Raw genomic sequence first — 4,707 nt, 5'->3', positions numbered from 1 at the left:
TTATAACCTGCAAGCGCACCAATCCAAACCATTTAAAACTCTACTTTTTCTATATTGAATAATGTGCAACATTTTCCTTTTCCTCCAGTATTTACTATCCTCGTGAGACCATCCTGATCTCGCGAGCTTTCAAGGTTTCACTCGTAGATCAGTCTGGCTACTTTCCGTTAAAGAAAATTTGGAGCTGTTCACCAAACGAACGTCCAATCGGCGTTGGCTTTGAGGCGGGTTGAGGTGTGATGCAACGAGAAGCGCGACAGTTCAGTCTAAAGAACATGGCGGCTTCAGCCGATGAAACTAGCGTTAGCGTGGCTATCGAGCAAGTTTTATCGGAATTACAGAGTATTTCTTCACTGAAAGAATAGCAAAACACTGCTCTGGAGGCTTTTCTCAGAGGAAAAGATGTTTTTGCTCTTCTCCTGACTGGCTTGTGGTTGTGGTTTCGCTCTGTTAGTACGTCATATGCTTCGTTGATCTGATTGGTTTATTTGGTCTATCACCAACATAGGCCAATCAGCTAACCAGTATTTTCGTCCCTTCCCAAAATTACTTCAACGGAAGGTTTCCAGATGGATATGCGGAGCAAATCCATCTGGCGGAGTCAGGTTAAGTATTTACAGCATTTGGCTAATCTTTTCCATACGATTTCAGTAAAATAAATCAAATCGTATAATTTTAACAGGACAAAACTAAAAGGGTTCTGGTGGCACTGATGCTTTAAAAGGCACCGCCAAATGATGAAAGTGACAGCATATCTCTTTAAGTGACCTATGTGTGTTTCTAGCAAATAAAGCAAGATGACAGCTAATACCACTAATTCCAGGCAATGGCCAGACATTTGTGTCTGTCCACCCGTCATCCTCAGCTTCCTTTGCTTCCCCTTATTTTTAGCTTACTAGGAAGATTATATATTCAGCCCCGTCAGCTAACTTCAGGCTGCAAAGTGGCATTTCAACAGAAAGTTTCTGAAAATAACTCAACTGACAGACAAGTGGAAGAAAACCATGTGTGTAATGGCGAGTCCAGCTGGAAAAAAAAGGAAAACAATGAACAATCTGAGTGTTTGTGTAAGACCGGCCTTTTCTTGGGCGTGTAGGGTCAGTGGTGTATCGTCAGTGAGCTTGTAGACTTCAGTGGGTGTCTGCGTGTTGGTGTCCCAGTCTGGGTTTCCGTTTACGACTATGGAGTAATCAGCCAGGAGGAAGAGTCTGCTTAAGTGCAGACAGCGTATCTCCCTTTGCCTGAGGATCCACCCACTGTCACATACAAAAGCCCCCAGATTACATACACACACCCAGGCACACACACATCTTTGTTTTTTTGCTATGTCATTTAGAGTATAGAGGCAGCAATGTGTAGGGTTTAGATTGCAAACTGCAAAAAAAAAAAAAAAAGGAAAAAGAAAATACCAGGAAGAAACTAATAAAACGTTTTGGAAAAAGAAAAGAGCAGCAGTGAGACAACATTGTTGGGCTGTTTTCTGTGGCATAAATAGACACAATGGTCTCGACAGAAGGGTTATTTTTAGAAAACTGAATGTCAAGATAACAAATAGAATGTGTAAGAAAAGAAAAAAATGTAGGAATGTGCCAAGCGAGAACTGGAGAGGGGTAACACGTATGTCAACAAATAAATAACTGAAGTTATCTTGATGTCATTAAAAGCTTTAATAAATCAGGAACTCTGCATTATAAATTTAAACCAATTCAGTAAGTTGAGGGTTGTGAAGGCTATAAAAATATGTTTGCCCCTAAAAATTCATCCATCCATCTCTTCAGTTTCAGCTTCAGTAAGGAGGCCCAGACGTCCCTCTCCCCAGCAACTTGGACCAGCTCCTCCGGGGGAATCCCAAGGCGCTCCCAGGCCAGCCAAGAAACATAGTCCCTCCAGCGTGTCCTCGGCCTCCTCCTGGTGGGACGTGCCCAGAACACCTCACCAGGGAGATGTCCAGGAGGCATCCTAATAAGATTGGCCTAACCACCTCAACTGGCTCCTCTCGATGTGGAGGAGCAGCTGCTCTACCCTGAGTCCTCCCCGGATTACTGAGCTCCTTACGCTATCTTTAAGGGAGAGCCCAGATACACTACGGAGAAAACTCATTTCAGCCGCTTGTATCCGGGGACTCGTTCTTTCGGTCATGACCCAAAGCTCATGACCATAGATAAGAGTAAGAATGTAGATCGACCACTAAATCGAGAGCTTTGCTTTTTGGCTCAGCTCTCTCTTCACCACAATAGACCAGTACAGCGCATGCTTCACAGCAAAGGCTGCAACAATCCTCCTATCGATCTCCCGCTCCATCTTTTTACTTTTTCTTTACTTTTTCCAGAAAACAAAAATCTCACCCAGACATATAGCACCAGCACAATACAGTGAGCTACAACTCTGGTCTCAGAATGAAATCACATTGAACACGAAGACGTCTAAAAAATAAATGGTTTGATAATCACCATACTTTCTGACCACCCTGGCTGCCAACATCAGCCCAAGCAGATAAACATATTTTACTTGGTTTTATGAAGTTAAGCCGGCAAAAGGAGATAGAAGCTCCCTCAAAAGTCTTTTGATGCAAAGGAGCAGCAGCTTTACTTTGAGCCCCTCCAACATGGCCAAGCTCCTCACCCTAGATCAGAGGTGTTCAAGTCCCGTCCCCAAGAGCTACCATCCTCTAACTCTTACATGCATCTCTTTTCTAACACACCTGAATCTAAAGGCTCAATACTCACATTTATTAGCTCAGTAGAGGCATGGTAACAAGCCACTCATTTGATTCAGGTGTGCTAAAATGGGGTGCATCAAAAAGCTGCGGGTTAGTAGCTCTTAAGGACTGGACTTGAGCCCCCCTGCCCTAGATGATCCTTTCCAAGGGAGTGCCTGTCCACCCTGAAGAAGAAACCTTCATCTGCGATCCAGTTCATTTGGTCATTACCCAGATTTCATGACCATAAGTGAGGGCAGGAACATCAACCAAAATCAACAGCTTTGCTTCCAATCTATTGGGATGTCATTGTCACAGCCTCAGGTAACTATTTGGTGCTAGTTGCATGTGGCCTGTGAACATCACTTGCTGTCAGACTGTTAGCTAAAATATATTTCTTTATTTTCCCAGCGTTTTATTTTCTTTACACTGTTACAAGTACAGAGCAATGAAATGAACTCTCTGTATTTAACCCATCCCCTTGGGGAGCAGTGGGCTGCCATTGTGTGGGAGCAGTGTGGGGTTAAAGCTGTTTGCTCAGGGACTCAGAGTGGCAGTCTGTTTTAGTGGGGCTCGAACTCAGAACCTCTGGATTCCAAGCTCTATGCCCTAACTACTAAACCCCCACTCTTGTTGTTCCCCTGCAAGGAAATCTTTAGCAAAAGGTGAAAGATTTATACAATCTGAAGAGAAACAAGGCTGCATCCATTAGTGATATATTGAAATCCACTGAAAATAGAAGTTATTGAAGATTCTTTGAAAGCAATATATAGTTCAAAGGAAATTTTTATTAACTATGAACGGTTAAGAAAAGTCTAGCTCTCTGACTTTTACTTTTTTTAGACTTTGATCTCAAAAGATTTGACTTCTGTGTATAATAAGAACAATTTGTCAAATTTGAAAATTCAACACCATAAACTCCATAATATGAAGTAAGAACGACTTAATCAAATGTAAATAAAGGTGACATGGATTTACTTTAATGTTATGGCTGAAAAACAATTTTGAAAATGTGAGTGATTACGTCTCTTTTTCAATACAACTCTCGGTATCTGCCAGTTTTATACTGTTTTTAACCGTGTAGTAAAACTTTTATGGATAAACCAAAAGAATGCATCCAAAATGCCTGTTTAGGTGCTAGGATGGTAATAAGAGGTTAAAACAACTGACCCTGTGTGAAATCATTTCCGAAAGAAGCTCAAACAAATTTGTCAAAACATTTCACAAATCACACAAACAAGAAAATAAAAATAAATAAAAATTCTTGTAATCCTAAGTAGAAGTTTCAAAGGATGATGGACTAAGTTTGAACTAAAAAAACATATTGATCATGTCTACAGTACAACTGCAGCACACATGCAGAAAAGCTTTCTTGCACTAACATCTGCGATCAATTACTCCCACCCAGTCCTCTATAGTATCCAGTAATGACTGTAAAGCACTACAGTCAGTTTTTATGATGTTGTTTTCCCTGCCTGGCATTGCTTTCAGTTACTATAGAGATGGACGGGGCAGACTGGCACTAATTCAGAGGATATAGTCCAGCTCATGTGTTACAGTTGGGCAAGAAACTTTGACCGTTGTAAACTTTGAGTTTCCTTTTATGTTTCCCTACATAAGGAGTCGCGCTGAGTTCTCTTTATCACACCAGCCTCTCACACTCACTCTTCCTGTCTGTTAGAGGAAAGCCGTGGTGGACAGTAGCCAATACTTACTCACTTTACAACAATCTCCCTCTCATTATTCCTAACTCCAACTGACATGGGTTCGTGGTGATCTAACGCTCTTAAACAAAGACTACTGATGTGGCAGCTTCACTTACTGGCAACCTTTTATTCTTACTGATGCGGGGTCTTTGTTGGCAGACAAGAGGGTGATGCTATACCCCACTATAAGCTGGATAACACAATTGTAATGTGGACAGAAGCAGAAGGACGTTAAGGTCAGTTGGACTGTGGCTACGTGGTTTACCAAACTCATTCTTCCCCCTGCTGCGTCAATAAAGCCTT

At 41.8% G+C, this 4,707-nt stretch overlaps 1 pseudogene; it reads right to left on the bottom strand.

Moving 5' to 3' along the window:
• Positions 1 to 3,328: 3,328 nt before the first annotated feature.
• LOC119783233 lies at positions 3,329 to 3,393 on the bottom strand (annotated as a pseudogene).
• Positions 3,394 to 4,707: the final 1,314 nt, after the last annotated feature.

This window comes from Cyprinodon tularosa, unplaced genomic scaffold, assembly GCF_016077235.1.
Source record: "Cyprinodon tularosa strain WSP-4 unplaced genomic scaffold, ASM1607723v1 ctg20, whole genome shotgun sequence".
In the NCBI taxonomy this organism is placed as follows: Eukaryota; Metazoa; Chordata; class Actinopteri; order Cyprinodontiformes; family Cyprinodontidae; genus Cyprinodon; species Cyprinodon tularosa.
The sequence above is the reverse complement of the archived record's forward strand: the minus strand, read 5'-3'. Positions and strand labels throughout refer to the sequence as shown.